Source organism: Echinops telfairi, unplaced genomic scaffold (genome assembly GCF_000313985.2).
Source record: "Echinops telfairi isolate 266 unplaced genomic scaffold, ASM31398v2 ScPeMD7_7412;HRSCAF=8450, whole genome shotgun sequence".
In the NCBI taxonomy this organism is placed as follows: domain Eukaryota; kingdom Metazoa; phylum Chordata; class Mammalia; order Afrosoricida; family Tenrecidae; genus Echinops; species Echinops telfairi.
The window spans coordinates 15,000,967-15,010,452 of NW_022111312.1; the positions used below are offsets into that span (position 1 = coordinate 15,000,967).

Here is a 9,486-nt window from a genome sequence, read left to right on the forward strand (position 1 = left end):
GCCGCTTTCCCTGGAGTGGGGCAAGCCTCATTGCCTGTGTGTGGCCCCGTTCTCATGGCCCTGTGGCTTGTATTGGTCTTAAGAGCATGGCTTGCCCTCAGTGGTCTCCTCTCAGGCCTGCCTTGAGTTTCCTTTAAACAGTAAGTGCCCCCCCCCCCCCAACCCCAAGCTCCAGAGCCTTGCAGACTTGGGAGGTCTGTAAAGGTAAAAAATAATTCTAGGCCCTAACCCTAACCCTAACCCTGAAGAATGCACACTCCATTCTTGGAGGAACGGGATCCAGCAGGAACCACCAATCCATGCCTCTGCCGAGCACAATTCTCTAAACCTTTTAAAATCTGCACCCACAGTTAGGCAGCAGGTCGCTGTCGCGTTGGGAAGCTTGCTTCTCCTTCCTCTTGCAAACAAACCACGAAGGCGTGCAGCCCGTGGTAGAGAAACACAACTCGAACTTTTCAGCACTAACTGTCCTGGTGAGGTGGCGATGGCAGCCAACTGGGTGTCCACTGGCTGTGTTGTGGGTTTACATCGAAGCAGTAAACACTGTCTCCCTCCGAGATGCCCTTAAGTGACCCCAGATGCTTAACAAAACCACCGAACTCGTGGAAAACCTCCGATGGGAGTGAGCCTTGGTGCTGGGCTAAAGCTCAGTTCTGGTGCAGGGTGGCAGCAGGCTTAATCGCGGCTGATCTCCCAGCGGTTTGACTGTGATGGGAACGGTTGGGCTTTGGCATCTTGCAGGGCACTACAGGGGGGTTGGTGTCCGGCTGCCGGGATTCAGGTGGTTTCAACTCTGGACGGAAGCCCTGGCACCTGCGTCTACAACCGGCAGAGCCCCTCGGATGTGGAGATTGCAGTTTTGTCTTTGTTTTGCTTTTCTGTGGAGGTTCGAGCTTGCCGGGGAGGAGTGGGGTGTCACTCCTAAGCACTTACTGGAAGTCTCTGGGGAGCAGCAACCTGCTTGATGGCTTTGTAAGAGAATGTGGTGACCCTAAGCCCCCTCCCTCCTGCCCTCCAGCTAGGCATGGGTGAGCTGGGACCTGGTTCTGGGTGGCTCATGTCCCTGGAGGGAGGCATGCACCCCAGACCCTGGCCTGGCAGAGGTTCTGTTCAGTGGCTCAGCAGGGCTGCTTCCTTAGGGCAAAGGCCACCAGAGCAGAGACCCCCCTCCTCTCAGTGGCATCTCTGGGTCCTTGGAAGCACATGTAAATCCCTCACCGGGCCCCACCAGGGATATAAAGAGACGACAGTTTGATAACTCTATATTTAGCACCAGTTAGGCAAGCTGGAAAAACACAAGGCTGAATTTCCTGAACGAAATGGAGCCGAGCCTGCACGTGGTTAGATGGGTCCATGTTGACCTGGGTCCCAGCATCCTCTGCTGCTGCTGGGGTCTCTGGCACCCAGGCCATGAGGCACTCCCCACCCCCGCAGCGTCACAGAGGGCCTGGCTCCTTGGTGCCCCCACCACCCCCCCGTGGGTAGCAGTCATGCCGAAGAGGGTAGTGGGTGTGCTTCTTTCAGCCTTGCAAGCACTTAAACATATGGAGCCCCGCTTGGTAAGAGTCAGCACAAATCCCCCAGCATATCGGCTCGGGGTGGCGGGGGAGGGGGCAGCATTCAAGCCACCCTGTGTGCACACTGTGGCTTTGCAAATTGGCAGCGAGGTTCTAGCCCAGCCAGGGAAGATGGACGGGCCAGGCTTCTGTGACCCATTGTCTTCTGGGTCTATTAAGCCAGGAGTGGGTGGCGGGCTCTGACAGAGAGGCTGTGTGAACGGCCCAGCCCCTGGGTCTGGGGGGACTTTGGTTTCTAGGAAGGGGCTCTCAGAGCCCCACCGGGACCCTGGCCTGGCATGTGACATATTTCTTTTTCATCACAACAGTTATTTGGGGGAGGGGGCCCTTGCCCGGTGTGTGGCTCTGCCCTTCAGAGAGGTGGCATTGGCAAGCGGCAGGGAGCAGTATGCTAATGTCCTGGCCTCCCCCCTGCGATACCTCGGAGGTTCCCAGAGTAAATCATGCCCCCCTCCCATGCAGCGACTGCGAGGAGTGGGCCCTGTGCTTGAGCTGCCGCGCTTCCTGGCGACAAGGCCCTTGGTTGGTGGTTGCCGTGCTCCAAGGGCGGAAGGGAGACCTCTGCTGCTGGCTGGGAGTCCAGGAGGGCGGTCTGTCTCTGACCAGTGAAGCGGTGCGTTGGGGGGGTGGGGGGGGCTCCTTTCTGGACTGCTCTGTGGGCTGAGTGGCTCTTTTCTCCCGTCTTCAGTCAGATGTGGGGTGGGTGTGGAGTGGGCACGGTTCCCAGGGCAGTTTGGGGGTACAGCAAATGCCTGTTGGGCCCATCATTTTAAATGGCTAAAGGTGGCACCCCCCAGCCCTTCATCGAAATCCGTGGGTGGGCTTGAGATCCAGGTGGAGCCTCAGGGCACTCCGACCAGCAGCCCCTGAGCAGATGGAGAAGGGGCCCTGGGAGGGAGTGACTTGTATGGGTATTAGGTCAGGACTTGAGATATTCTTGCCTCAGGGTGGGGGGGCTGCTGCAGTTCGGGACTGCAGTCCCAGGAAAGGGGAGCAAAGGCTAGCTCAAGGTCATGCTGGAGGTGCCTGGCTTCACCATGCCAATTCTCACCCTGGCTGGTGGGCACTCTGAGGGGCGCAGCTCAGAGGCTCAGAGATGTCGAAACACTTGCCTGAGGTCACACAGAGTCAGGATTCCAGCACAGGCTCCAGCTGGAGCCGTTCCCCTCCCAGGCTCCTCCCTACAACTCCTTCTGCTGGTGGGGGTGGGGGTGGGGTGCTTTCCCTTTCCCTTCTGCCTGTGCAGCAAATAAAGCCAGGCTGAGGTTTTCCGGAGCACAGATCAAACCGATGGCTGATGGGGCCCAGGCACTGGCACCCCTGAGTGTCCAGGCCCTCACAGACTTCACCTGCCAGCCTTCAGCAGCCCTCGTGGCTAGGGATTGCATCTGCCCGGTAGTACAGAGGAGGAGACTGAGGCCCAGGAGCACACGTCCTTTACACACTGGTGCTCACAGGCGGCTGGAATGGGGAGTGAGGTAAGGTCGTGTCCATCAGAATCCAGGCTTTCTAGCCCCTGTGCTCTCCTTGGTGGGCTGGGAGTTTTCGGTGGGGGGCGGGGGAGATATAGTGGATTTCAAGAATAATTTGGGCCTGGAGTTTTCGAGATGTGGCTGGAGTCGAGGGCTGGGTTGGGTGTTTAGTGAGGTTTTTGTTGTTGGGGATATCGTGTGCCCTGACAACAGCCTCCTCTGGTAGGATCCCTGGGCTGAGTTGTCAGGGAAAGCTTGGGGAGCCTGGGTGGATTGGGGAGCCCAGTGGGGGCTGTCTGTCCTCTGGGCTTCTCCTTTTGAACCCCAAACCCTCTCTCTGCCAGTGAGTTCATTCTGGGGTAGAACTGCTCCTGTGGGTTGCTGAGACGATTTGTGGGAGTAGACAGCTTCATCTTTGTCCCTTGAGAGTGGCGGGTAGGTTTGAACCACTGACCTTTTGGTTAGCAGTGCAGCACTTACCCACAGTGCCACCAGGGTGTCTATGAAGCTGGGCCCCGGGGACACAGGAAGGAAAGCAGAGCAAGCCCCTGCCTCACGTACCTGCCCTTCTCATCGAGCCACTGATTCAGACTTCATCGAAGGCCTGGTGGCAGCAGGCATCGTGAGAACACACGGGACCCTAAGTGTTGTCCATTGAATTCTCCTCCGGTGCCTGGTCTCCCATCTTCCCTCTCGGGGCAGTGTTCATTTAGAAAGGAATCCAGGGACTTTGGAGTGGACTTCTCGCCCCTTCTCCCGGCTCTGTAGTCGGGACAGTTGAACTCCGTCCTTGACACCTGACTCTGTAGTTGATCAATACCACCTCCTCCTGCTTCGGCCCCCAAATAGTTACATACAAAATCGATAGAGTCCAATTTGGCTTGCTGTGCTTTATGACGGAGGGTGAGGGTATGTCTGGAAGAGCAGAGTTATCTTGGGTTAACCCATTGTGGTGCCTAAGTCAGTCACCCAGAGCCCTGTTATTCAGTGCCCAGGAGGGGTGACTTGGTAAACAGCTCCCTGTGGGTCCGCCCATGTCCCCAGGGTCTCCCACCAGGCCCTGGAAGGTTGGAAGCCAAGAGACTTATAAGAATACTGCTCTGTAGTGAATGATGGGAGGAGCGCGGAGTGGAGATCCAAAGCCCATTAGTAGGCCACTGGAGATCCCCTTGCAGAGGGGTCTCGGGGAGGAGACGAGCCAGTCAGGGTGCGATGTAACAACGATGAGAAATACAACTTTCTTCTAGTTCCTAAATGTTTCCTCCCCGCTCCCACTACCATGACTCGAATTCGACCTTGCAAGTCTGGCTAGACCAGAGGAGGTACACTGGTAAAGATAGCAACTGAAAATCCAGGGAATCCAGGGCGGATGAGCCCTACGGGACCAGTGGTGTGAGTGGCGAAACAGGGAGGGTAAAGGGAGAATGGGTAGGAAAGAGGGAACCGATTATAAGGAACTATATGTGACCTCCTCCCTGGGGGACGGACAACCGAAAAGTGGGTGAAGGGCAAGATATGACAAAATACCAATTTATAAACTATCAAGGGCTCGTGAGGGAGGGGGGAGCGGGGAGGGAGGGGAAAAATGAGGACCTAATGTCGGGGGTTTAAGTGGAGAGAAAATGTTTTGAGAATGATGTACAAAGGCGCTTTAGACAATTGATGTGTGTATGGATTGCGGTAACAGTTGTATGAGCCCCTAATAAAATGTTTAAAAAAAAAACAATTGAAAAAAAAAAAAGAATACTGCTGTGTCGGAAGCCTTGTGCGCCTGCCAGCTTCCTGAAGGGCCCAGCTTTGTCTCTGGAACTGGGGAGGGGTGGGCAGCTCTCGAACCTGGATGCTTTGTCTGGCAGGACCAGTAGTGGTCCTGCTGTAGTCCAGCCATCTGCTGCTTCAGGTGTTGCTTCTCGGGGATGGGCTGTGGGGCACATGAACAGAGGGGTGAGGACTGTGTGGGGTCTGTGTGTGCAACAATGAGGGTGCTGTTAGGGGTTCCCTAGACAGAGGGTTGGGGCCTGGAGGTGCCTGGTGGAGGGATGATGGCATTGTGGGAGCCATGTGGGCTGCGTGTGTAGGGATGAGTATACTGTGTGGCCACTTGGGCACAGGGGTGGGGTTCTTGTGACTGACCGAGGCTGGCGCAGTGGGCAGAGGAGGGGCACTGCCCATCTCTGAAGCAGAGTGGCGAGACTTCCAAGAGGCTGCCGTGGCAGTCCTGGTGAGCAGCAGGTAGTGGCTGCTGCTGAAGGTGATGTGGCTAGCCTCAGTGTGGACTGGACTCGCTGATGGGATGGACCCGTTCCGTAGGTGATGATTGGTGCCACCGATGCCTGTTGGTGTGCTTGGCAGCGGGTGTTTTGCCTTTTGCACCATCTTCCCAGCAGTCCTAGGTGGGGCGGCGGTGGGCACATAGCTAGGAGCTTCTGCTATCTCTAAGTGGAGGGAGTATTGGGGCGTCTAGGAGCTTAGCGTTCAGAGATGATGGAAGCAGACTGCCCAGCATAGGGCCATGCCTGTAGGAGGAGGTGCACAAAGGTCGTGCAATGTTCCACCATCTTTAATTTCACTCTGAAACTCCCTGGTATAAAAAATGCTCAAGCAAGGTGAGCAGTGATGAATGTTGTGGCAGGTGAGGGAGTGGGGACTGGGTTGCACTACTTGCCTCAGGAAATAGTTGGTAAGGGCTGGAGGTGGGATTTGAACCCTAGCCTGTCCAACCCAGCTTGGTGCCTCATCCCTCTGGACCCACTTACAGAAATAAAAACGATCTTTCTGTGTGAGTGATGTGTTCTTTGGCACGCTGCCTGCTGGCTTTAGTAGCCCTGCAAGTGAAAAGGGGTGTGTGGTTGTAGAGTGGCATTTGAAAGATGTATAAATTCCATCTGACCCCTAATGACCTTGGCCCCCATACAGTGCCTCTGTTTTTCTGGGTTGGCAAATGACAGTCTAGGTGCCAAATCTGGCCCTCTTTTTGCTTTTTGTAAATAAAGTTTTATTGGCAGCCTATTTGTTTACATAAGTGCCCGTGGCTGCTTTCACACAAAAATGACTCAATGGAATATTTATAAAAGAGATCTGCGAAACTTCACTATGGACTCTCTGGCCCTTTAATTGGATCCCTGGTGGGTCACATGTTGGCTTGATAACCGCAAGGTCAGCAGTTCGAAAACACCAGCCGCTCCAAGAGAGAAAGATGAGGCTTTCTGCTCCCAGAAAGATGCATAGCCGTGGAAACCCCAAGGGTTGCTCTGAGTTGGAATGGAGCCAATGGCCTGGGGTTTTGGTTTGGATCTTTATGGAAGCAGACATTCTCGTCTCTCTCATCTGGAGCAGCTGGTGAGTTCGAAATGCCCGCCGTTTACTAAGCACGTTCACCCCTGTGCCACCAGGGCTCCTTGGTCAAGAACCAGGACCTTGTGTTTGATGTTCTGGAAAAAAAATTAGAAGAAAAAAATGTTTTTCCGATTGCCCAGCTCATGTGAATGAGAAGAATTGTGGGTTTGGTTGAAAGAGAAAAACATATGGATGGAAAGTTGCCATCAATTCAGCGATGCTTTTGACCAAGCGTGGTGATTACAGTGAGCATTTATGTAACCAGAAAATAAAAATAGACACGTGTGTGTGTGTGTGTGTGCGTGCGTGTGCGTGTGCGTGTGCATGCGTCGGGCTCCTCCCTGTAGGCAGAGGCCCCTCAGAGGGAGGGGCAGTGAAAGGAGCTCAGTGAGTTGTTGTTTGAAACTCGAGAGGGTGCTGGTCCACTCAGGGATGCTTGTTCCTGACCCTGGGCTTTGTAGTGGCTGGCGTGAGAGGTGAACTCCCCTCTGGGAGTTGATTGGCAACACGGGGAGACACTTGTGGTCTACAGCGGTGAGGCTCAGGGCGTACCCCGAAGATGACTTGCAGAGTACAAGGGCATGCTACTGTATCGTGTTGGTTTGATGGCCACACAAAGTAGAAATTCATTGGCTCCTGGACCTGGGACGTTCAGGGCTCCAATGGCTTCAGGTATGGCTGGATTCAGGCGCTCTCACCCGTCCTTTCAGTCCTCTTTACCTCTGCGTGTCATCTCAATTCTCAGACGGGCTCCCGCCACCAGCCCGGGCTTCCCTCTGACCAGTAGAACCCCAGTATCTCTTCCTTAATGGTCTAGCTGGAGTCCCAGGATGGACTTGAAAAAAAAGAAAAAAGAAAAGAAGTTGTGCATGCTGCACCTCTATGTAACAGAATGCTCGCCTTCTCATCCTGTTTCCCTCTCCAAAGAGAATTTATCCAACTCAAATACTATGGTTATAATTTAAAAACTATATATGTAACTTTCTATTGTGATTGGGTAAAAGTTTACCAAGCAAATTGGTTTCCCATTCAACCATCCACACGTTTTGTCTTTCGACACTGATTGCAATCCCCACGATGTAACAGCACTGCTGCTTAAGCAGTGCCATAATTATGTCCCTCCCCACTGTGGGTTCTCCCAAACATGTCATCATCCTCAGCAGAAGCTCCGTTTCTCCTGAGCTGCGACTCCGCCTTCGAGCTCTCCCCTGTCGGTCCTTGGCAACAGCGAATGCCTTTGGTGTCTCCCACCGGCCATTGAGGGAACCAGGGCCATTGAGCACTGCCCTGTTATGTCTGACTGACTTCATTCATCATGCTTCCCAGGTTCCCCACGTTGCAGCGTCTTTCAGAACTTTGCTTCCATGATGGAATGACAACCCATTGCAGGCGCTACATTTAATGTACCCATTCAGCTGTTGACGGACACCTGTGGCAACGATCATGTGTGTGTGTTGCTCCCTGCGGGACTCTTAGGGGTCCGACGTGGGTCATGTATTGGTCCCTTCCCTAGTGACTGTGGGTGCTGTGCAGTGGCTGGATGGGTGTAGGCTGGAGGTTCAGGGTGATCTGAACCCTGCTGACACTGGGGTGGGAGTGTTTGCCCAGGATGAATATGGATGCTTCTCCCTGGGGGAGGTCTTGGCTGACTGCCACCTACCATCAGGCTGGGAAGGACTCCCCTGGGCTATGAGAACACTCTGGTGTGGATGGTGTGGATGGACTTTGACACCCCCCCTCAAAACCCCCAGCAGACTATAGACTATTTGCCCTTCTCAGTCCAGCTTGTGCTCCTTTGGGTTGTGGCTCCAGTCCTGGGGTTTCCTCAATGGGCACCCCCTGAAAACTCCAGTTCCGTGAGGTCACACCTCTGTGTCGTTTGGTTGAAAAGATGGAATATGTTTGGGATGTAGCCTGCCAGTATCTATTGGTAGACTATGTGACCTTTGACCCAGCAGTTTCACTTGGGAAGCCTGTGTCACTGTACATAAAACCACTGCGGTGAGGCAACAGGGATGGGATCTGGAGCTGAAAGGCCCGGGCGTCCATCTGTACTCCAGTGCTCGACTCTCCTGTCCCTGCCGGCTCCTGCCCTGTGACAGTAAACAGAGGTCAGCCAGGCCCCAGGCCCATCATTCTGGGGTGGGGGTGCAATTTGCCCATGATGTCTTGCCAAGTGAGGCAATGGAGCGTCAAAGAAAATTTTATTTCTCTATTGTACAATATTATTTTTAAAATCCCCAGGCCCAGGAGGTCTCCTCTGTGTGGGTAATAAACTCACATTTATGTGGCACTGTCTGTATAGCCACTTCCTGTCCCAAGCATCTGCGTATGAATCAGTTTAAGCCTTACAACAACCCCGGTGTGTGTGGGCATTATTAACACCCTGTCGGTCCAATTCTAAAGAGGAGGGGGTGGAAGGATAAAAAGGCTGGGAAGCCTGGGTGAGGGGTTGGTGTGGGGCTAGGAAAGGTCCTCTTCCTTGGGGCTAGGAGGAAGAGGAAACAATGTGCCTGCCACAAAGTTCGAATTGGCGTAAAGAGTATTGCCGATAGGGCTGAAGTCTCCGTAGACGCGTTGGATCTCTCAAGTGATCTCACCGTGCCCAGCTGCTGTCCAGCTTTTCCTGGAGGGAACCTGTGGCACGGCGTTCTCTGATGCTTATTCCTGTAAATAAACGTAGTGTTTCGTGTGCACATAGAGCGATCTTATCCTTTGAATTGGCACATTGTCCTCTGCATGTGTATGTTAGGGTTTACGTGGCAATTGACTCTGCCCCATAAGGCGGGGGAAATTCCTCAGACCGAGGGCATTCAGAAAGGTCTGCAAGCAAGGGAAGCAAAGGAACAAAGTTCCTGAGGAATTCTGAAAGTTGACTTCGGACTCAGGGGCGTGTGTGTGGGGACTGCTAGTAGGGTAGGGGGAGGCAGATTTAAAAAAAAATCATTTTATTAGGGGCTCATACAACTCTTATCACAATCCATACACACATCAATTGTGTAAAGCGCATTTGTACATTCATTTCCCTCATCATTCTCAAAACATTTCCTCTCCACTTAAGCCCCTGGCATTAGGTCCTCCTTTTTCCCCTCCCTCCCCGC

The 9,486-nt window shown here is 53.7% G+C and overlaps 1 protein-coding gene across 1 annotated transcript in view; it reads left to right on the forward strand.

The window, feature by feature from the left end:
• Positions 1-9,486, forward strand: part of LOC101645423 (transmembrane protein 132B) — a 307,471-nt gene that overhangs the window by 1,241 nt on the left and 296,744 nt on the right. The gene's annotated exons all lie outside the window — the stretch shown is intronic.